Here is a 25,710-nt window from a genome sequence, read left to right on the forward strand (position 1 = left end):
TACAACCTGATCTGTGAGAAAATTATACATTGTAGTGAGCCCGGCCTCCCTAGATTTGCATTGTACATGCCCAACTGATAAAAAACATGGACCATTTGTAGTAGTCTGAAAGATTAAATGTGCCTTTTTCTTGCCGTGGTTGTCCCTCGTTTAATCTTAATACGGACCTTGTTGTCTCTCAAATCCTGAGTTGTTGTGTCTTTGGATATCAAATGACATCACCATTTTCTTGTTTTTACTATTTCTATTTCTCCTTTGGCATCCTAATCATTTTAAGGGAAAAGTAATTATATTTTCTTGTTTTAGTTTCAGGTTCCGGCCATTTATTTTAGATTGTGGCTGTGGAAACGTCTTCTTCAAAGGCACCTACCAGAACATTGTTTAATATTATTTCTCTAGCGTCTCCATTTAGATACTCATCCAACTCAGAACTCTCATCATTGGGGAGTAACACTTTATTAAGGAGAAGGTTCATTAGATTTCATGAGTGTCACCCTCTACCGGATGGGACATCTTGGGCGTCTCTCCACTGCAGTGTAGAACGAGACACCCCCTATTGTTATATTACTCATCAGTAAACAGTTTAATCAACTTCACCGCTGCTCTGAAACGTCACAGGGCATAGCTGAAGTCCTCCTTTAGGAAATTGGTGTCGCCAGACAACCCTGGAAGTGAAGTATGCAAATGGTGTTTTACACACCGCCTCCAAAAAAGCTCAACGGGTGCGCCTTGATTCAAGGCACCAGGGGGGAAAGAGAGTGTTATCTTACCGCCATTTACTTGGATAGCCCACGGCTACCATTTGTATCGTCTTGTAGCATTTAGTGGCGTTTGGGCTCTCTTTAGTGTTCTGGGATGCGCAGTGTCGATGTGTGTGGCTTAGTTAGAGAAGGCCTGTCTGGAAGTACATTGTTTTTTGCTTGAAAGAATAGTCTATAAAAATGGCAGATGAGCATTCATGCAGCCTCGAGTCACTGAATAACATTTTAAACAGCTTAACATTGCTTGGAAAAAAACAACAATTATTGGCATTTCTGCTTAAATCATTAAACCATTCCCGAGTAACCCCTCTGTAAGCTGTCATTTCAATGCTCTATACCAAGATCTTGTACAGTCTGCTGGTTCATGTTCACATTCAGGCATGTGTGAATCAGTCTTCTATTCTTCTGTAGTTGGTAAAACGAGTTTTGTTGAGTTACACTCACTCTTCACACTCTCTCTCTCTCTCTCTCTCTCTCTCTCTCTCTCTCTGTCTCTCCCTCTCTCTCTACATATATATATATATATATATATATATATATATATATATATATATATATATATATATATATATACACATATATAGTTAGCACTATGTTTCCTTAGAAAGGACGTTTTTTGACTTGCCAATATCTTTAACACCGTTTGACGAATCTTCACCAAATTTCCCCAAAAATTGCGCAGCTGATTCTTGTTGTGCACGGGAAGTTTAGGGGTAGTCCATCAAGGGAAGGTCAAGAAAGGGGTCAGATCAAAAAAGTTGCTTTTCCCATGTTAATTCCCATAGGACCTTTGAACACAACTACAGCCCGAGCTGCTGGTGGGATTACACTAAATCAAGCAGAAAGGTAGCTTTTGGCACACAGATTACGCTTTCGCTTATTTAATGTAAATCAATTCAGTAGTTTTTTTTTTTGTTGAAATTTCAGGAAATCCAAATTTGCATATCTCCGGCCACGACGACTTTGCAAATAATGATGAGTTTGTACAAGGAAATGCAAAGCTCTGATTGTCTCCCAACACTTCAACCAGGAAGTGTTGGCAGCCATCTTGGGACTCAGTTTCACCCAAGTCCCTAAAAAAAAATGTGAAAAAAAAGAAAATGGGTCAGGGTAAAGACACCATGGCCCCTTAGCTCTGGTGCCGGGGCTCCAGAGGGACCCCGCAAGGGCTAACAAATCATATTTTTAAAAATAAGTTCCCCTCCCACCCCCCTCAAGCCCAAGGGACTACCACTTCGCCGAGGCTCGATTGCATTTTAATGCGGGGGATCAGGAGAACTGAGTTGTATGACAATGCCGCATTGCACTATTTTTTGGCCCTCTTTTCTTATCTCTTCTCTTATAGACAAAGGTTGTAAGTGCCTTGAAACAGAATAAATACCAATCTCTATAAAAATGAATGTTTTGTTTCACTGTGGCCCAGTATTAAACTGTACAAAATAGTGCATTGAGTGGTTGTGGAGTTGCTTTAGTGTTAAGCCTTTTATGTAAATCACTGGCCTTGGGTTTGCAGCTGCCACATGTATGTTAGCATGGATCTTTTAACATAATGCTGGTATTTGAAGGCTTCTTTGTGAGGTGAATAGCACTGTGTGATTCCCAAAGTTCAGAGGTTGAATTTTTACTGTTTTTTTGCCGATTTCATCACATGCTTCGCCAGTCTCATTTTGCATTAGAAAAGTGTTCCTGGGGCGGATGCTGCCATATTTCACAGTCTGCAGCCCAGTCTGAACCCTTATTGAACTTTACTCAGTATTTGTGCAAGTCAGGATGCGGCAGTAGCCAAGCAGTGCGGTGGTGTTCCTGCTGCCAACGGGGGACAGCATTTACTGCCTCAACCGCGGTTATATTTCTGTATTCATTTTTGTTACTTACATTTTCAAGGATAGGCAAAGTGGCGTGTAGCAAGAGATCCAAACGAGATCTCAGCTGGGACCTTGGGCCTGATTCACAAAGAATTTGTTGTAACTTCTTATTGTACTACGCCTGGTTTACTCCTGGGATTCCTTTGTTGTAAAGTATCTGCTGTCTCCCTGGGATTAGTGTAGTCGAGATGCATTTGTTTATGCAAACAAGCGATGAAGGGACTGACAGCTTCGTCCCTGAGTCAGTGCATGAGCATGATGTTCTGCTGTTCAAGCAGCAGGACCCTATTTATTGACTGTTCATATCTGCACTTCCCAGGGCCTGCCTTCTCTGGCAGCTAATGTGGAACCATCAACAGGATTTAAAGTCAGATGAAATCGGAGGTGCTATTGATTTTTTAAGATTCGGCCTAGCTGCATGTTCTTTATATCAGCCCAGAGGCTTCTGTAGGTGGCGTGCACCTTATCATAGCGGTTATGTTGTACTGGTGCCTTCATCTTGTCAATATTTGGATAAGAAGTGGAGGCACAGGTTATGGTCTGCACTATTTGAAAATCACACTCTGGTATGTTTATCTTTATGATTTCACTCCTTCCAGTATGGTAACACGCTGCTGAATGAATGCCGCCGTCTGCAATTTTACAAAGGGACTGATGCTAACTTGGGGGTAGATGGGTAAGTCACATTTATAGAATGTTTAAAGATGATAATGTCAGTCATGTTTGAACATCACCAACAACTATTGTTATGACATTGTAGAGCATAATCTGCATTGGTGGCCTTTCATGCAGATCTGGCAGGCGATCAGATCAGTTAGACTGTTTTGTACAGTTAGCATGCTGTTATTTAAAAAGAAGAGACAGAGAGAAAAAGAGGTGCGTGAAGTGTCTGTTGGTTGACAGAATTTTAGCCTGCCAGACAATTCAAGTTAAAGGTAGTCCATTAGAGGGTTACTAGCCTCAAGAGTGTGGTCCCTGGTGAGTAAGAGGCAATGTCCATTCCTTCCTGCAGCCAGCTGCTTCTCCTGGATAGATATATTTACTCTTGAAACTCACAAGCTGAAGAGGGACGGTGTGATTTAGGGCAGGAGTCAGACCAAGCTTCATTTATGTAAATGACAGATGTGTGAGGGTTTCAGAAGGAATGCCCCTCTGGATGCTGAAGGCCCTGCTTGGCACTGACCAAGCTAAGCTTAAGGTGGCATGGGTTCAGCTAGTGTAGGGCCTCATCCTAGTTTGCCTAGGTGACTGTTGTAGCGGAGCCCTATGTTCTTGACACAGTCAGGGCTTGGACTCATGTTCTAGCCGCGATCAGTAAATATGAAGGTACACATGGGAAAGATTCTTGCAAATTTTGCTGTAATCTCTAAGGGTCTTGAGCTGCTAGTGGAGAAGGATATTGTGTTTGTTGGGCTAGTTGAGAAAGCAAGTGCAGGGCAGTGCTGAGTAGTGTATCTGTGGGAAAGGAAGATAGCAGTGGTCAGACCCCTGCACATTTGCTGCTTGGGTTTCAGGGTCTTGGGTGGAAGGGGATATGTAAAGTTATGTTACGTTGAGTGAGAGACTCCATGCCAGGCAGTGTGGTGCTGTTCATTGTAGTTTATCTCTGGAGAGGAAGGATGCCGGATGCACACCCCTGTCCATTTGGCCATCTGGCATTAAGGTCTTCGACTGCCAGTTGAGAATTATGTTATATTACATTGGGTGAGAGATTGAGTGCAGTGCGGTGTGGTGTAGATTGTCTGTGGGAGAGCGTCTTGGTCTGCTAGGCAAGAAGGATAATATGTTGTGTTATAATTTATGTCCGGTGAAAGGGTGAGTGCACGGCACAGTGGTGCAGTAGAGTGAGATGTGTCTATGTGTGAGATAGAGCACAGGGCCAGACCCTATCCAGTTTGATGGTTGAAAGAATGATGCCATGTATGGTGGAAGAGTGAGTGCATTGAGGTGCATTACATTGTGGTGTAGGATTTCCTTGGAGGATTACAGCACAACAGACATTCTTGTAGGATGGGGCACAGGAACAATTTAAAGCATGAATTGGAGAGTGAGTGAAAGAATGAATGAACATTGTGCGAATGCGGGTATATAATTAGAGGAAAAGGAGGTAAAGGAACAAGAGACAAGGGAATAAAAAGGGGCATTTCAAACATAAACCACCACCCTTCACTGGTCCCCTACTCAACAAATTCAAAGGTGGGGATGCAATCCTGCGAATGCCTTCCCACTGAGAGATCCTTCTCTTGCATCTGAAGGTTCCGAAACGTGCACGAGACAGCAAGCATCTAAGGCACCCCTGCCCTCTCTCCACCTTCCATTCACTTCCTGCTTTGAGAGTCCAGTGTCTCTTCACAGCTTCAGTTAAAAGCATTAGCATAAGACAACTAATGATTAATACAATTAGCATATCTCCGGTAATTAATCACCGACCTCCTTTCCATTCAGGGATACATCCTGTATGCTAACATACTTCAGACCTGGTGCAGACACAGATTCACTTACTGAAGAAGCCCTTATGATATTCGCATTTGCTTAGTGGCATACCTGTTGTTATGGACTCGTAGCGTAGGCTATCTAGGGTCCCTTTCGTGAGGATATGGAAAGGCATTCGAGTTGTGCCTGGTTATTAGAGACTGTATACCGTTTTTAGATTTGAAATTGTTTGTGCAAGTTAGTGCCGAAGAAAAATGATCTTGATCTAGAAAGATCTTTGTGACATTTTTGGTGCGTGTGGGCTAGTCCCAGGCTCATGAAGATGACTTAACCTACAAGAAAAGAAGTAAGTATTAGCTTAGATCAGGCCAATATTAAAAAAGAAAAAGAATAATTTAGGCAATTCACAATGGGTTCAATGGGTGAAGGTACTCAGCTCTGGTTTGAGGCTGGTAGAGGTATTCTCTGCCTTCCACAATTCTGCTGTGCTGGGTGACTCTTCGAGAAGAGGAACTTGGTTTAGCACTTTGGGGGGAAAAAAGAACAGCAGCATTGGGAAAGACAATACTTCTTGCGTCAGCTGCTAGCCTTTTGGCTTCGTCAGTGTTCGTTTTGCTTTCTGTACAAACTTTTTGGCTGGGGCTGTCACTTATATAAAAGTTTTTGACTATAAAAAAAATATTTTTTTGTCGTAAAAAGCACACATTACCGTAACCGTCTGCGGCACTGAAGAGTACTACCCGGCACTGAAGAGTACTACCCGGCACTGAAGAGTACTACCTTGAGTGAAGATCTGCTTCTTGTGAAAGAGCAGAGTTTCCTTGCTCTTTGCGAAGTCAGGTTGTGGTGGAAGTAGAGTGACCCATTGTCCATACAGGAGGAAAAAATGTGAATGACACAACAACAGACCAATTGTTAAAGAGTGCTGGCTGAAATCCCCTATTTTGGAATGTTATACCTATATAATTTTAGTACAATTAAAATGTCTTGCGTAATGCCAGACCTAAAAAAACACGCTACCTGAATTGAAAGTTATCTTTATCTCTCGAGTAGCAATAAGGTTGTATCATGTAAAATATAGGGAGGATCCCATGGTTTACACATCTGGGCACAGTACAATGATCACAGTCGATTTAAACGCCAATGTGCACCACTTCAACGGTTTGAGAGAATGCTCAGCCGTGGGAGCAGTACAAATGTTTTTGGTTAGAACATTGGCTTTGAGAAGCTGCACATTTTGACTAGGCAGAGAATTTAATTTCAACATTGGTATAGGGTTGTGCTGGTTGTAATGCCTGAAGAAAGTTAAAGAAAGTGCTAGCCGCTTGTAAGTGAATGGTCATTGCAGCTGGCTTGCTCTAGTACTCTGTGAGCATGGCATTGCCATTGCAGAGTCATCTGAAGAAATGGAGAATGGGCAGCCCACATGATCTGCGAGGTGGATGGATAAAAGCTCTGTGGGGTTCTCAGTAACGGTCTTTTTTCGGTCTGCTAGAGAGACAATTTTAGATGATCCTCCAGCCTCTTTGTTCCTAACAAAATCATACTAAAAATACAAACATATTTGTATACAAACGGGGTTTTAAGTCAGCCCTGTTCTTTCATTGGCCTGTTCAAGTGAACTTGCTCCACTCAACAGAGCATACAGATTGGGACAGTGGATCAGCCCACTTCAGCCACTGGTTCTCTGCACTGTAGATGATGGTACTTTGACTGACACATGCAATGTGCACATCCATCTAAAAGTAGTCCACTTCAGTACTGTGGCTGGATGGCCCACATTTGCTTTCATTTTTGTTTTTTTTAAATCATCTTTGAGGTACGTATCTGTTTGACTTTTTTTGTAAACATATGCACGCCGCTTTCAGACAGTGGAAATGTACTCTCTTTTGCTTTAAAACGTTTAATGACATTTGCACATGTTTTCAAAAACATAAATACATAAAAAGCAGACTGGTGTGCCAGGGACAGATCATTTGGATTTGCCAATGCTTGTCTTCAATGATTTTGTGCCCTGGTTGAATAGAACTTACTAACCCTGGTAAAGGTCTGTAATTTCTGACTCTAAGTACAGATAACGAACCGTATTGCTGGGAGATACCTTACTTTGGGAGTCATTGTCTGCATGTCAGGGAAATGATTCCACAGAAAGTCTCAGAGGTTATGGCCATCACTGCACTCTCAGTTGAGGCCACTTGGTGAAGCTGGCGGCACTGCTTTATATTTGTCAATGTTGTTTGGCTATTCGTTGGTTTTCTATAAAGCCACGTGACACCTAATGTATGACGGCTGGATTTGCCGCCCCTCCCCCCAAATCGTAAATAGGGCTCAGGTTTTACAGGTATCTTTAACTAATGGACTCTAATGAGGCAAATTTAAAAAACACAGTGAATTTCAGTGGAGCATATTTGCCTGTTTGTTGGCCATTCTGTAATCTGATAGGATTTTGCTGGTTCCACGATCATGACTTTGCTTAGGGCCATCTGTCCCCGCCAAGTATTGGCCTAAATTAGTATGAAGGAAACACAAGTCAGAAAAAATAGAATCAGTAAGAATGAGAGTGGAGAAGACGGCCAAACTATACACAAATGCAGAAAGAAAAAATGTATTTTGGGATATTTTTTCTAAAACATAATCAGAAGTGCATGACAGTGTGATCTAGCTGACAAATTTCCCGCTTGTATTCTGAGTCTAACTAGATTTTTGTAAATTCCAAAATGAAAGTATTTCTGAAAAACATTCATTGTCAATGGTATCATGCAAGTTGGGAGCAGGGCAGATAGTGGTGAATAGGTGACGGAAGCACACTGACAAATCACGGTCGTTTGCCCCTGAAACCTGCAACCGAATTCAGTGATAAAAAGGGAGGCGACCGTATTAGAACCTTGCAGGCCGGATGGCAAGCCACAAGGTTCAAGGATCATGTTTCTTGACTCTAATCCAGTTTGCTTACAACACCCTGCCCTTAATTTGGACCAAAATGTATGCAAGCCCTCGATTTAGCTCTATAGAGGTAAGGTTGGAAGGCTGGTGAGCCGCTAGTAATGATATCAAAATGGCAGAGACGTGTTTGTTTCCTGGAGATGAGTGCATGAGTGAAAATGAGTGTTTCTTTTGAAGGGAGAACACCTTCTCTATCATTCCAGACCAACAAACGGTCTGCCAGCTTAATCCATTGACTTTTCTAGATTTTTCCAATAGCAATGGGATAATGCTGAGGAATGGAATTATAAATCGCCCTCCACAGTTACCCATTGATATAATAAATGTTTATGGTGAGACGAAATGATTCTTGTTAATAGTGCATGCAGATCTTGAGGATTTCACTCCTTTGTATTACTCAGCATAACCCCCTTGCTCCTCGGACAATAGCCTATGGCAGCATCATTATTTGTGAGGCATCTCAGCTGCCTCACACCTCCGCACCACAGATGGTACAGCCAATGCATGCTGAACTTGGTCTGAGAGTATTGGTTGTGTTCCTTTATGGCCGCAAATTTATTTCTTTAAGCCACTGCTGATTTAGAACTAGACAATGGGCTAAAGAAGAGTGGCGTGCATCGATTGTGGGGTGAGAACTCTCCACAAAGGCTTGAAAACTGGTCGGTGTTGTGCGGGTAGCCATGGTGAGCGCTTTATTTCAACTTCTTTTCAAAGAAAGACAAAATACCCTTCCCTTATGCGCGGTCACGGCCAACGCCATATCGCCCTCCCTGAGAGCAGTCCTTTTGGGAGGAAAGGCAAAGTTGTACTTCTGAGTTTTCCAGTGTAGCCCACAACTTTAAATAAAGTCTATTCCATTTAGAAATTGATGATATATGTGGTAAAAAAATGGTTAGCGGGTTTATGCTCCTGTTGTGGTAAGTATGTTAGCTGAGATTACTCCATTGAATCGTGTTAAGGATGACATAGCTATTCCTCATTTAGAGGATAATAAAATGAATCCCACTGTGTGAGGTAAGTGTAACGCAGATGAGATTGCTTATAATTCTTTGAGACTCCAAGAATAAAGGCTATGTAAAAACGTTATTAGTAAAGTAAATATCCAGATTATGTGTAATACTTCATACCACAGTATAGTATATTTTCAGGCACCTCTAATTTTATTACGTAAAGTTATGGCAGTTTATGGTTGTGAATTGATTTCACTACAGTCGCTTATTGTGATGTTCGATAGGCAGGATTAGTACTCCGGTCTCCTTGGTCCCATAGTCGACAAGGAAACATTCAAGCAAATTTTGTCCCTTACCTACATTAATTAGACTTCTTAAATAGACACTTATTTTGATAAGCACTGTTTCACAGGTCAGCAGTGGCATCATATAATTTATTCTGCACATATTTCCATTCTGTGACACAAACATCAGTACGAGGAATCAGAACCAAATTTAGTCTTAAACGGCTTAGAAATACCCAGGTGCCATACCTGGCTTTGGTAGTCATTCAAGCTTTTCTATCCCATACCGCCACAGATACCGTAGACCGTATGCATGTACCTACCAGGACTATTGGGAAATCAGACCCTGACAGATATTCTGTTAGCCATACACCCACTCTTGTGACTAATGCTTGGGATCAATTCTAAATGAACTGAAGCAACCATCATCCGTCTGTGCACACGATGTGATGGTTGTGATTAGCCAGAGGTTTCATGGAGCAGTTCCAAAGCCAACAATAGACACATGCTGCTGCTCAAAAAACAAGCAAGGTGTCCAATCTTAAGATTGTATGACAGTACTGAGATGACCTGGACTAATGGCTCTGAGAATCTGACCACTAGAAAGCAGGTTAGGAATTCAAAGTGAGAGGTGTGGAAAAGCGTTGGGCATGCGGAGAGCCTATTGGTAGTTTAATGACACCTTCCACACCCCTAGATCGAGAGAGCTTGCATTCATAATGAAGTCACCATTTCTGTGTAGCACAAAGGCACAATGTAACATGATTGATTGCACGCTATAGAACAGGGGGCCTTTCTTCCAGGATTAATGTGATGCACCCTGTACACTACCGAAAAAACCTTTTCTAGGAATCTAGAGTCACCACTAGATTGTACCATATGGCCTTTCCTCCTCACTTTGTGGAAGCCCTGGCCTTCATGGTGGAAGGGTCGGCGTAAGCCAGGCTAGGCATTACATTTAAGCAAGCGCACTTTGAGACATTTCTTCAAAGAACAGCGACGCAGCAAAAAAGGAAAGTAGCACAATAATACCAATTAAAGAAAAAAGGACAACGTTAAAGAAAAAGATACTCTAGGATGTCCAAAACACATCGGCGCTGGTCATCATATTAGTGCTTGAAGTGGTCTAATGTCAGCAGAAAGGATATTTTCATCAGGGTGTAAATGCGTTGCCAGGTAGAGATGTAGATTAATTAACACAGAACAAGTATGTCTTGTCAAAGATTTTATCATGGGATAAGACTGCATGCCATACCTACGCACTGGCCACCAGGCTTCTTCCAAAGACGGTAGCTTAGCACTTAGATTTTTTTAATGGGGCCTTTGATGGCAATAGCAATTCTGCGCTGTAAAAGCGTGTCTGATTTTATTGAGACAGTACAATGTCTTGAATGTGTTCTTTATTGCCGGGTTATGCACAGCTCTTAAGCGCTGTGTCCGTGTATGGCAAAAGCACATTTTACTTATCTCGAATCCATCCAGGAAGTGAATGCCTTTACTGAGTGCATATATTTTTATAGGCAAATGTTTATATACTACATTACAACGACTATAACACGTATTTTTTGCCGCACCTTCATGGGATAAAGTCAATGTCTCTTTTAGGTGATTTGCCACCATGTGATCAGCCTCAAAAGTGCCAATCTGCTTTTGGCAAGTGCCAGGGTGCAACATGTTTTTCAGGCCATTGCAGCTTGCCCCAGATACTGTCACTGGTAGCGCTGCCAAATGTCTGTACCAACATTACCTATTAACCATCACACTATGTGTAAGTATATGACAATTTCAAATATTCCCTGCCACCCAAAACTGTAGGATTGAAATGGACAATCTGGTATTATTATTTTGTAACTATATTAAACGCTTAAGCATGCTGCTTATGTTGAAAAAGTACAGACAGCGCCACCATGTGATAGACTGTCATAAATGTGTTAAGAAATAATAGTGGGCGCTAAGCACCAGCAAACACCTGCCCAAATGAAGCACTGCCTGCATACAAGCATAATACAAACAGTTCTGGAAATTTCTAACAAAATAAGTCATTCAGACATGGTTTTATGTGAAACTCTGAACAGTTCAGGGTATAAGGAAGAAGTATGTCAGACACTATGTCCACCTTATACAATTGAAACCTGTTTCCTCTTCACCTTTATGAACATCACTTTTCATCAAAAATGTCTGCGCTCTGAAGTCACTGAAAAGCAACACGAGGTGTTATATACAGCTGTTGAGCACAACTACAAAGCTTTCACAGTCTTGATGCTTCATGAAAAGAAACTTTCAATGTGGGGAGCAGCACTGTTAATCTTTTCCAAGTAGCGAATTTCCACTTTCAGGGAAAGAACCATATGCATCATTAAGAAAATCTTGTGATCTCTTCCGGCTTTTTAACCTACTGGTCAACCGCAGAAGAGAGTGATGATGACTAGACGTGATATCATTCCTTGATGACACACCAGCATCTGTGACAGGTTTTTAAATGAGTTTACAAGTGGAATTACAAAGGCATGCCCTGGAAAATGTATATTTGTCTAAATATGCTTACGGTCCTCAGTTAATATTGCTGCTCAGTGCAAAATAGTTGAGTTGGTTGCTGCTACAAGGGCCTTTTGTTAGGTGGCAGGCTACCAGACAGCCTAACTGCCTGGTTTGCTAAAGCCATTTAGGGCCAATTCTGAAAGTTGACCTAGGAATGCATTCAGCCCATTGCTTTTGATTGGCTGTGTAGTTTGTAACTTACATTTTCATGTTTTCCATTTGCTGGCTTTATTTGTTTTTAGGCCGTCCAGCTTGAGTTTGTACCTTCCCCTGACCAAACTTTATTTACAGTATTTTTCAGAGTACTCCCTTTCTATAAACAGGCCTGTAAATCTTGTTCTTATCTCGTCACATTTGCTGTGCATTCAAAGAATGAGGTCAAGTATCAGGCTCTGTCTTCTGAGCACTCTCGTCTACTTTTCTTTCTCTAACTTCAAAGTTAGAGGAACTATGTGACAATCTTGCTCGATATTGGGGCTAGGTTTTTTTCCTGGCACACAGCAACATTTAACTAAACTGTGTAAGAATTTCAGAATATATCAGAATTAGGAACACAATGAATCACATTTTTTGTTATTTTTGACGTGTGCTGGAAACAAATACTTATTATGATCAATACAAATCATTACACTAGGTGATGCAATTTCCCCACATTTTCCACTGTGCACTGTATAGTTTTATTAGTAAAACTGTATGTCTGTGCAAATACAAAGGCCATTTCAATTGAAAATGTGTTGTCTGTAAAGTCAGTGTGCTACCATACAATGAATACTCCACTCTATACCACTCCACTCAATTTTGCACCACTCCACACCACTGCACTACTCCACTTTACACCACTCCATGACCCTGTTCTTTTCACCACTCCACTCTATGCCACTCAAATCTACGCCACTTCATATTATGCCTATCTACGCTGCCCTGTATGACTCTACTCTATGCCAGTACACTCTTTACCACTCTACTCTACACAACTGCACTCTTTGCCACTGCACTCCACACCAATCCAGTCTAGGCCGCACCAATCTACTCTGCACAGCTCCACTCTGCACCACTGTGCTTTATGCCACCCTGCAACACTGCATTATATTCCACTGCACTCTATGCCAATACACTCTATACCAATGCACTTTACTCTGTAACACTCAACTCTGTGCCCCAGCACCCTATGCCAAACAAGTGTACGCCACTCTTATCTACTCTGCACCACTGCACTCTGTGCCACTGCATTCTAGACCACTTTACTCTATGCCATTACTCTCTATGCCACTCTACACAACTGCACTTTACCCTGCACTGTTCTACTCCACGCCACTTTATTCTACTCTGAAACAATCTACTCTTTGCCACTGCACTGTATGCCACTCTGGGCCACTCCACTCTATGCCACTGAAATCTGTGCCACTCTACTCTTAATCAGTGCACTTTACACAACTGCATTCTAGGCCACTGCACTCTACTCTGCATCACTCCACTCTACACTACTGCACTCTGACACTGTACTCTGTAGAACTGCACCCTCCGCCACTGAACTCTGCTCCACTCCACTATTCACTACTCCACTCTACGCTACTCCACTGTACACCATTGCACTCTAGGGCACTATGCTCTACTCATAACCACTCTATGCTAGTCTTCTGTGCAGCACTCTACCCCACTGCATTATTTGCCCTCGACTCTACACTGCACTCTAGGCTACTGGACTCTATGCCACTTGATTTTACTCTGTGCCACTGCCCTCTGCATCATTCAGAGGGCACTCCAGTCAACTGTGCACCACTCTAAACCACTCTACTCTTTGCCAATGCACTCCACACCACTGTGCTCTACTCAACTCTGCACCACTCCACTCTGTGCCACTCCACTCTTCACCACTCCACTCTACTATGCACCACTGTAATATATGCCACTGCATTCTAGGATGCTGCATTATACACCACTGAATCCAATGCCACTGCACTCAATGCCACTGTATTGTAACTCACTATACTTTGCAACACTTTATGTGAATGCACTCCTCACCAGTCCACGCTACTCTGTGCCACTTTACCTGACTCCACACTATGTCACTTTATTACACAACACTCTCTGCCACTCCACACTGCAACACTCTACTGCACTTTCATCGTTCCACTTTACAACAGTCCATGTCACTCTCCAATAACTCTTAGCTATGCTAAACAGTAGCCATGTCGGTGTACACCTTGGCTAAAACACTTTGGCAAAGTCAATATCTCTTGCACAAGCAAGACCTACTGTCTTTGCCCCTGACTGTATTTTGCAGGTTGAAGTACTGCCACAGACCTCTATTCTTCAGTTACTTGTAATAACATCTTTATCTGCGGTCCACTTGTAGTTCCATTTCATCGAGGAGCTATAATATCAGTCAGTAGCTAGCAATTAGTGGCCCTTGCTTGCTCTTCCATATGGGTTGTACCTAACTACAGTGAGCTAAATACTATGGGCTTGATTACAACTTTGGCGGAAGGTGTTAATCTGTCCCAAATGTGACGGATATACCACCCGCTGTATTACGAGTCCATTATATCCTATGGAACTTGTAATATGTTGGGCAGGATATCTGTCACATTTGGGACGGATTAACACCCTCTGCCAAAGTTGTAATCAGGCCCTATTTTATTTTTTTCACAATCTAGAGTTAAATGACAATCAAATATAGAGCATAGTGATTTCTAATTAGTTTAACATTTTCAAAGATCTTGAGGGCGATGCACTGTCCTCTGGTCACTTAAGTGATCTGCTATAATGCTACAATGGTTCTGTTGGAAGGTAGAAATTCTACATATACTTTACTACATATACATTACTTCAAACAATTTTAGCTGTGTCTTAAGAGCATAACATCTGATTACAAAACACACACAGGTCTAGTTGCTTTCATATATTATCATCCGTATACCAAGATTTAATATGAAAAGAAAGAATTCATGCAATGCTGCCTTTAAAAATCACCACAAAAGTGAGGTTATCGTGCAAAGTGATCAGATGATTAAGACAAATGACATAAATTATAGCATACACACAGACAATTATTTGACAATGCCTGTTTTTGCTCCCTAGATCTCTGTGCAACATCAGCAACTCTTAAATTGGATAGTCTTTGCTGGGTTCCGAGAAATTTTGGGGCATCACATATATATTGTCAACGTTTCAACCCTAGTGGATTGTGTTTCTTTCAAAACATCAAATTGGGTCTTCCTCAAGACTAAAAATGGGGAAAATGGATGCAGCCTGGAGTCTTAGAGGACTTAAAGTCCAATGTGAATCACGTACTGTGAGTATGAAAAACCTTCCAACCAGGATGGTGAGGGAACTGTTGCTTGGTAATGGTGTCCACTTAAAAGCCTAATTCTTCAATGGAGTTCAGTAGGTAAAATATCTGCAGAAAGCCACAGTTGGGAGGTTTTTTCAGCTCACACTTTGATGATTCATATTGGACTTTAGGTCCTCTATGACACCATGCTGCATCCATTTTTAGGGTTGATCGCACAAGCGCTCCATCCCTGTTGTAATCTCTCTTTGGGCTTTTAACCAGGCCCATGTCATGCCTGTCACATTCATTGGTTTGTGGGCTTGCCTTTTAAAATCCACTTGATTTAATTAGTGAAAGGCATGCATAGGTCATGCCTTTTCCGGTGTTGAGCCCTCCTCGAGCGCACCAGCCAACTATTGAAAACATGTTTTTCGCCTGGTTTCTGCACTACTTTATCTTTTTATTTTTCACGCAGTGCGATCGCACTGGGTTTTACATAGGGCGATCGTGCTCATTTTTTTCTTTCAATGCATGTGGCAAGAAAAGTCCGGTTAGGAGTTTACAATGCTTAAAGCTCTAACTCGAGCAAGTGCGAGACCAGTTGCATTGCAAATTCTTGTTATACTTGAAGAAGACCCATTTCGATGGTTTGAGAGTCCCCCACCTTTGGGCAGAAGTGCATCTGGTGGCAATAAACAGCTTAGAGTCTCAGGTAGGTGCTGGTAATGTCAGCAGTCTTCCGGCTTTAAATCCCTGTACAAGAGACAAGCTGGTTTCACTGTGCCACCCTGATCCAGTCAGCTCTTTTTTGTTCCTATGGATTACCATTACCACCATATAACAGGGAGGGCCTCCTTATACCCACTATGCTCTGCATCATTGCTCCCAGAGGCCCACCAAATCACTACCCTCAGATGGCATATGGGGTAGTTCTGTGATTTAATTTGTGAGAGGCAAAGATGTTCCTCAGGCCCAAGTAAAGAAGTCCATTTGTGTGTGTGTGGGGGGGGGGGGGGGGGGGTGAGGGGGAGTGAGGGGAGGGTGGGAGTGGGTTGGTGGTTACTGCTGTTAGCCCTTTTGTTTTGTGAAATGCTAGAGGCAGTTTCTTTTTTTTCCAATTATAAGCATTTTTACCCAGAATAGTTTATTGGGCTCAAGCTTTTGTTACTGTAATCTTCAGTGTATATTTGATTTTGTATTGGTTTAATGATTTAGGCCTGTCTAATTTGAATGTCTGGTGCGTAATCCCTTACATTTAAAAATTGTTTTACTGATTTAGGCCTTCTCAGCCTTAGTCATACTTATGGATAATTCTGAGAGAATCAATTGTTGTGGTGCAACTAGCTATTTTGCAGAGCTTAACTTCGAATGATGATGCTTGCTCGGTTAAAGGCTTATCTTTTTAAAATACCACCACGGCTGGCAAGAATTCACCAAAACCTTGAGCTTTTTTTTAGTAACAGGCTTGCCCTAATATGGTGGACTTGATGCAAGGCCTTCAGCAAGAATTCACAATCTGAAGGGGAGGGGGAGATGGGGTGGATTGGTATTCTGATAATTCCCCATGAGGCTAGTGCTCCATCCCTGTCCTTCAGATTCAGCCCACAGGCCCTTAGAGCAGTCTAGAAAGGCAAGCTGGGCCTCCAGGGCTAATTTTCATCTTCTGCAGCCACCCAGAAGAGGAAGTCTTCTCGGTCTAGACCTTTGAACCTGGAAGAACATGCTCCTCCTATCAATCACAAGTGGCCTAACAAGCACCCTTCCTCCACCAATTCTTATTTCTGTGCCTTTAAGAGTATCCTCTGAGCATACACTGGTGCCTGCAATAAAGTGAAGCAGTAGTTGGGCGGCCATCCTCGTTGTACGCACAAGACAGTGGAAAAGTGAAAAACTAGTTAGAACGCACAGTCAAAGAAACACACCTAACGTTCATTCAACTCTAGAATTACAAACCACCGGGCACTTGCCGAGGGGCTCTTTTTCGCTATCAGTGGAAAGATGTAGCAGAAATAATTTACACAAATTATAAACCCTGGAATTAATTAGTGGACCGCTGCCGTAATTGCACATGCCGCATTGTGTTGTAGATTATGCACTTCACAGCTGGCGGCTGTTGTTATCGGCCATTCTAGCGTCCCCTGGTTTTTAATAGACTGAGGCAGGAAAATGGAGTCACGCATGTGCTCGCTTTCCTACAAACGCCTGATCCTGGGTTATCGAAAACAAAATGTCCCCCTTCTCGATCACAGGCCTTGCTCGAGCGCACTTACTGACAGCCTCAAAGGGCGGGGTGACCTTCAGGGCTGTCTTGTATATTGCTATCTATGGCTACGGATAGTGTTGTGCACAATGCCGACTCGGGATGTCTCTTTAACAAATGACTTAAACTTTAACAAATCAGTCCAAACTATGAATTGAGGTGTTCAGGCGTGTCGGCTTTGCAGCTCTTAATGAAGTTCGATTGCAGGCTCTGTAAAGCTCTGTATAGCCATTCAATCTGGCTTTCACAGTTCTCGGTAGTTTTCCGCATCTCCCGTAAAAGGTATGCCATGCAGTGCAGCACAAGGGAAACTTACTAGCAACTTGGATTAAGTAAGGGAAGTTAGTTGAATAGTTTTAACGACTGCTGCTGGTATCTGTGTGCAACGGGATGAACAAAGATTTGAATTTCGGAAGGAATGATTTAGACGTTCACATTTCCAAGGTTGATGAAATTCTGATTAATACTGAGTTAGTTCAACACAACAACACCTGTTTTAGACAGCTCCATTTTGCAGCCCCTGTAGATATTTTCAACAGAAAACGCGACAAGAAGGCATTTAATTGTAAATCAAGGTACTTTTAAGAAAACTGGCAATGTGCATATACAGCTAACTTGGAATAACTGGTCACCAACTGATTTATTCTGAACAATGCTGGGTGCTCACTCTCCTGGAAGGAGAAGTTAGAGTGTGCCAGGAGGAAGCTTCCATTCCTCTCAAAGGTGAATGTAGTCTTCATGCAGGTAGCCTGTTCCTTCCTATTTACAACATCCTAGGGCCAGACAAGCAAGTAGAAAAATGAAAATGTGGTTTGGCAGGAGCTGCACCGTGCATGGCTTTGAGCAAGAACTCAGCTGACCAAATCTGGCATCCACTATGGAGCTTGCGTCCAGAGTGAAGTTTGAGTTGTAAAAAAGCAGTAGCCACAATTACTCTCCAATAGAATATCCATAGGGCTGCACATAGGAGCGTCCACAGATTCTGCTGTGGCATGGCAAAGCATGTATACTTGCAAGATAAAAGCTTTCCGCATATATACTTCTGGGCTCCATAGTTTGGTACTTTTACCTGTGGGCAGGCCAGGAAATGTTACTCGAAGTCAGAAGATGCCGCAGCAGATTCTGCGAATTACATGTCTCCTGTAGCAGTTGCATTTGACAGTGGGCTCAGTGTGTGTGTCTCTATGCCGAATCCTTCAACTCTCAATTCACTTGCTGCTCTCATCTGAAGGCAGGTAGGAGCAAAAGCAAGTGCCACAGGGATCCAGAGAGCTAAGTAGTGCACTGATTGCTTTATATAGCATCCTCTCACCTGTACATTTCCTAGTCATTGGTCATTAAGGATTGTTTTGGATCAAACTGAAGCCCAATACCTGCTAGCCAAGAGATGTTTTTAAAGCTTTTTAGATATGTGTGAGGCTGAACCCTCCTTTAAACTATGGAGGGTGGGATTTCTTCCATGAAGGGGAACTCCTCAAGATCCCCTGAACTTTATGCCCCGGTTTTAAAATGTAGAAAACGGAGTAAATTGTTCTCTCAACCAGCACAGCTGCTCTGCTATCTAACAGTGTCTTCTGATTATCCTAGGTACAATGAGTCCCATCTGTAGATGGCCAATATTGGTTTGAATAATTTGAGAATGGATGATACCTTGGATAATGACCAACATACATAGGGTTGTAGGCTAAGACAACACCAAGTACTCTCATTGTTTACGTTGTTCACTTGCTCAAACCATAAATCTAAATGTTACTAGGTGTACGAACTCCACCACTGGAAAGTCAGGGTGTTTTTTCCTTTGCCATCTCTAGTATTTTGTACCAAATGGGGTCCGTACCACTCAGTGGTTTTCTACAGGGTTTCAAAAGTCTGATCTCCTTCTCAAAAATGTTCAGCAATCTCTTGCAGAGAAATATGGTCTTAGGATGGTGAAGTTAGCCAGACAAAATAGACAAGTCAAATATCGAACCGCCACAGGAAACAGCAGTTTTTCAAACCATCAATGCCTTGATTTCAGGTTGATCAAATGCAACGATAAACATCTAGTCTGAAAACTTTAAAATTGTGCTAGATGAAAGTGTATGAAAGTCAGACCCAAAACAAAGGAGAGAAACGTGTGCCAAGCTACAGAAATAACTAACTAAGCCAAAGTGAATGATAACACAAGATTAGAGAAAATGCTCCTGCATACTATTCTCCTGCATCCCTTATGCAGGAGAATAGTATGCAGGAGCAAGAGTGGTCTTGATGGATACAAGAGCAAGCATAGAATTTTCAGCTGATGAAGAGGAAAGAACAAGAAGAAACAATGTAAAAAAATCAAACACATGACCAAAAGGCAATGGTTTACAAGGCATCCCTCCAAGATGAATAAATGTAGATGTTCAATGAAAAATCATGAACCCAAAAAGGCTTTCACAACAAAGTCAGAGTTGCTAAATAGTCCATTGGCTGCACAATATAAATGTCCCAGCACAGCAGCAGAGAGGACGGTTGTTACAGTCAAACCAGAAATAAAACAGTGTTTCAAGTATACTTAACGCCAAAGCAGTTTAAAGTAACGCTTGGCTGGAAATAACAAGCATGTGCAATGCAATGGGTCTTGTGTTGCTCGAGTTAAGAGATATTAGCATTGTAAATTACTAACTGGACATTTCTTGCCACACAAACTGAAAATAAAAAGTAAAACACATAAGCAAGCCAATTCTAAGCACCACCGTGAGCGTGAAGGAGACACACAAAGGAAAAATAAGTTTGCTTGCAGTCAAAGTTATCGGCAAAGGTGCAATTATCAATGTAACAGGGTCGGTCCCCAAGGCTGCAACAAAACTGCACTCACGAGGGACAAACGTAAGACATTTACCAACAAAAAGAAAGGATTTTTGAAAGGCAAGCCCACGAACGAGTGATAGTGATGGGCATGTGGTGGGCGTAGTTAAAAGCCCAGATACATACCAACACGTCGGAAATGCAGCACTTGCACGCTGCTGTGCTCAACCTAAAAATGGATAGCACTGTTCCTTGTACTCCCCTATTCAAGGCAGAACACAGGCTGTGAACCTGGTGCGCTCGGGTTCCCTGCCCACCCAAGTAAATTCATTCCACAACTTAGTTGTTTAAAAAGATTTTACATTATATTTATTACATGGAAAATAATTACAGAATCTGAGACATATTATTTGAGGTTAAAACTGCATGGCACAGATTGCTAACAGGAATATCATTTGGATACAATGGTCCACTAATGTTGAAGACCATCTGTGCAAGAAACTGTGTGTAAGTGCCTCGAGTGCACAAAAGCACCCATTAAATTTAGGGGCATTGTCCTAGACCCCACTAATTACAACCACTCTGTGGAAAGAAGGTAACTCACCTGTGCCAATAAAATAAGCCACATGGGGTGTAATAAAGAGAACGAACAGTCCACATTTCTAATTTACAATAATATGAATTGCAGTGCTCAACCAACAAAATGCTCAGAGCACAAGATAACCCTGTCTACACAAGGCTACCCAAACAAGACCAAAAGGGGAGAAACAAGGTCAATAGAACTACCTAGACAGTAACTAGATATTTCACCCTTCACCAACTACACAAATAATTGCCTTGATAGGTGGGAAGAAATATCTAGGGGAGCAATCCTCAGATTCGACAGGTTGTTGCAGGGAAGATTGAAGAGCAAAAAGGAAGTTGTTCTTCCAGCACTGCGAGTCATATGCCCCTCACTTTTCACAGCCACTGGAGCGTCACATGCGGAATGAAGTCACTTTCAGAAACCAGGTCTGCAGCCTGAAAGTTGACCGTGCCGATTATGGTGATTGGATGTGATCGCAACTTTTCTCAGTGGTGCGTGGGTGTCTTCATGCAATGGTAATACTGCTGCTAAACCGAGGTCTAGGGCACAGCAAAATGTGTTGGTAGCATGCGTCTCATAGGCTGCTCATTTAGGGCATGGGAGCATCCCTACCGACCAAAGTAAATTCACACCACAATGTTTTTTCGGGAAAAGATGTTTGAGTTGATTTATTACACATAAATTAATTACAGAAATTAGAGATCCCTTCCCCCTCCAGTATCCACACACCAAATAATGATGAACTTGTAAAGAGGCCCTTTAGTGAAAGTTTCTTCACAGTGAACTTTCTGCCGAAAAGTTCTCTGACAGCATCCCTGATGAAAACTGTGTGGAGTGTTGATCCTTTCCGAGGTGGTCAAAACAGGTTACCCTGATTCTTCTTTCTTTCTTCTTTAAAAAAATAATAAATCTGCGTCTGACTGACCTGGAAGCTCATGGAACACAATCTTTGGAATTCTGAAGATCCTTTGAAAAATATGAGACTACAGAAGAGTTATTTTTTCATACTGTGCCTTTCTTCCTCATTTCTGGTAGCAGAGAGCTCAAATGCATGGGTTCAGAGTGAAAAAACCCTAAAATATCACCGCTGTTTTCCTAATTCTTATCTTTAAACACACATTTTAACAATAATGATTCCAAGCTGAATCTCAGAATAATGTCGGTATTTTAAAGGTAGTATTTCTATAAATGTGATGTTGCCGACAAAAGACAAGGCCTCTCTCATTAAATGTTTGGAGCCCCCAGTTGCTTGAGGCTCGTCTGTGTGACGCACGCACTAGGTTAGGCACTTCGAAGTGTCTTTTATTTTTTCATTTAGTTATTAAAGGCACATTCCTGTACACGGGAAGTCCCTGCTCCTTTGTAGCTTATATTAGGGAAGGTTTACAAATTATAATTAAAATTTAACATGAATAACCAGACTGAATAATTATGTGCTTCATAGTACTAACAAGGTCTCTTTTGAAAACTTATGCATAGGAGACTCCCTCATTAACGGAGACACCCTCCTAGGCACTTATGAATGCATGGTGCGACATTAATGTATGTTTTAAAGGCCGGTATGACGATATTCATTGCTTTTCCTAGCACGGATTGGCATGACTCTTATTTAAATGAGATCTTTATTTTACACGAGGAGTGTCACTTACATTCTTTGAAAGGATAAAGAACAACATTCCCTTGTGAGAGTGCCCTGACACTATGAAACAATACATGTATGTAGCATTGCCATACAAAGTGGACTCAGGGGTAAAATACACTCTTATGGGTAACAGTTTAGACCACAGGTAGAGTTCACATACATGGGACTGAAAACACTGATAGTGGGTTGGAATACACCAACATTGAGCCAGAATACACTATCAGTGGCTAGAAGGTAAAATTGCAGAAACTCTACACAGATGTTTGGTGCTATCAGTGGAGAAAATATTTCAGTTTATCGGTCCCTTATCCTCTGAATGTAGGCCATCTTTGATATTTCATGCATCAGTTGGCACCGTCCAGTTCGTGGTGACTTCTAATTATGTACCACTCCAAACTGAGTTAGAGAAATGTAATAGTGAGTATAAATTCTCTTAATTCTGGGTTAGAATGCATTGACCTAGGGTTAGGATGCCCTGACGATGGCTTGAAATGTAGTGATACTGGGTCAGCGTGTTGATTGGAAATTGAAATGCACTAATAATGTGGTACTTTGCACTGATGGCTCGGTTAGAAGAAGCTGACAGGTTAGAATGTACTGGTACTACTTTATAATATACTGACACTAGGTTAGAACGTACTGGTACTGGGTTAGGATGCATTGTTACTGAGTTACAATCCACAGGTCATAGATGAGATCGCAATGGTATTGAGCTAGACTGCACTGCACTGGTCCTGGGTTAAAATGCACTAATACTGCGTTAGAATGCGCTGATGTTGGGTTGAATGCGCTGATACAAATTTGGAATTAACCTCTCTGTCTGAGCATCTCCCAGGGCAAAGTATTCTTTTATGTTTGTTTTGGTGTAGTCTTTGGAGTGCAGCCTGAAATTACTCAATTACCTTTTGTTCTCTTTGTTTTTGACAACAGTATACTTAATGGACCTCGTTAAAAGTATAACTGAGCTCCAAACAGGTAGAAATGTTGATTTTCAGAGGGGTATTGGGCTCAGAATCATGTTTAACATGTTGAAATGGATGTAGTGTTACCATATCCTTGAATAATTCCACATTCCGCAGTCACTAACTTGCATTCTCCATTATTTGGTGCAGGAATACTGCTCTGAATTAGAGATTTTCTCCCTCCCGTATCCACACACCAAATAATGATTAACTTGTAAAGAGGCCCTGTATTGGAAGTGTCTTTACAGTGATCTGTATTAGTCTGTTGTGTTGTTTCTAACTAGCACATTACGTAGCGCTTCTTCGAAGATTTTGTTGATCTATGGGAAGTTTCTTCTTCTGACCTTTCTTTATTAGGATAGGATTATGTTGGTTATTCATTCAAGTTTGCTAGTAGTATTTATTGACCTGTGAACAGTACTGAAGACTTTGAAATGTTTTGTTGCCGGTTTCAAACTTCCATAGCCCCTTTATCGGAGTCCAAAATAATGTGGAATTAGAACTAATTTCTGTTGTTCTTTGATAATTTTCTGGAGCTGTGTTTTGCCATAGTAATGCAGGACCCTAGTTTTGCATGTATTTTCCAGTATGTTTAGATTATGTTGGAGCCCTTCTTTGTGGTACTAGGATGATGTGGCCATCTGCATATAACAGGCATTACCCTCCAACCTAAAAGGTACACTGACGTCTATGACAGTCCTGGAAACCGCTTCTCTAATTATAATCAAAGCTTTGTGCAGGTGCTACTGCACATGTGTGAGGCACTGCAGCCAGAACTTCCAACTTTGGAACTGGGGAACCAGGGTGGAGTCTAGGTGTCAGCTTAACATCCTGTACTTCTGGGCAAATCACTTAATTTCCCTGTGCCACAAAACACCATGAATGTTTCCCTGTGTAATGTAACTGCCGCTCTTGTAAAGCCCTCCAAAACCTTTGAGCCGTCCATTGCCCTTGGGTCGAGTTTGTGCTGTAGAAAATTGCAAAAAAATGTATATATATCTATAGATATATATATATATGTATACATATATGTGTGTGTGTGTATATATAAATATATATATACACACACACACACAGGGGCGTATACAACTATACCCCTTCTGTTGAAGCAGGTCTGCATACTCGCCTCGTCCATTTTTTTCTTCCAACTAGTGATAACTAAACTTGCTGTCCATTTTTACTATGAGTGTGGCCTTTTTATTACTAAGTCACCCACGCTGCCAGAACTATTTTCCATGTCCCTCTGATCAGCTATCCAATACAAATTAAACACTGAGATAATAGTAGCTTTCACTAGAATGGCTTATTTGAGAGTCTTTGACAATGTGCATAAAATGCCAATATAAAGGTGTAACCTGGCACCCGGCTATATCCTTCTGAGGAGTTGGTGTATGTTGTGGACAGTCTGAATTGGGATTACACATTTAGGGACCTTAAAGGGCGACTATAAAAAGCAAGCATTTACAGTGCAACGGGTCTCGCGTTTGCTCATGTTACAGCTGATCGCGTTGTAAACTCCTAACCAGACTTTTCACCTATCGGGCAAAAGTGCATTTATGTACATAACCCGAAAAAGTGAAATTAGCTATGTAAAGCGCTCGACTTCTGCCAAGCGAGATTGCGCTTGTAAATTAGAGAAAAAGAAGTCCACGAGCCCGATGGAAAACAGCGAGCCTTGCATGTTTTCTGTACTTGGTCGCTGCGCTCGAGGAGGGCTAGCCACCGGAAAAGGAATGAGTTATGCCTGCCTTCGACTAATGAAAGCAAGCAGATTTTATTAGGCAAGCCCATAAACCAATAAAAAACCCTGACGTGAAGTTGACAGGGCTCCGAGCCCTTTTCTAAATACAAAAGAGTCTTGCTGCGATACGCATGCGCGAGCGCATGCAACTCAGGCTCAACCCTAAAAACTACTATTCTGTGCCCTGGAGCGGACCTTGTAACCTTATAGATTGTAGGCTTCAAAGACCGTGTGATAAAATGCATGTCTTATTGAAAACACTGATCAAAGCTTACAGATGCCCGCACAGCTCTGTAAAACTGTAGCACTGCTTCCTCAAACTTTAAGAAATCATATTCAGTTTAGATGGGTAATAATTCGGTCTCATTTTCACAAAATACTGTATTATAATTCAGTTTGCTTGAAAAGAACAATTTAAAAACTGAAATCACCAAAGTTTCCAAGCTCATCGACTGAAACCCATAAATCTTTTGCTGTCATTCCCTTTTACGAAGTTTTCGAGAAGGCTGTTAGTATGAATTCAGGTTGGAATAATAAAAAGGCATGCAGTCATATGTTGTTTGCTTAAGTATTAATTCAGTCAAGAATATTTCATGCCAAATAAAGGTAGACTGCCTTAAACTAATACATTTTGTTGCTGGCCTGAGAAAAGACAATCTAAAAAAAAAACGTACTTGTGACATAGGACAGACGTGGTGTGTG

The sequence above is a fragment of the Pleurodeles waltl genome, chromosome 2_1, assembly GCF_031143425.1.
Source record: "Pleurodeles waltl isolate 20211129_DDA chromosome 2_1, aPleWal1.hap1.20221129, whole genome shotgun sequence".
Classification (NCBI taxonomy): Eukaryota; Metazoa; Chordata; class Amphibia; order Caudata; family Salamandridae; genus Pleurodeles; species Pleurodeles waltl.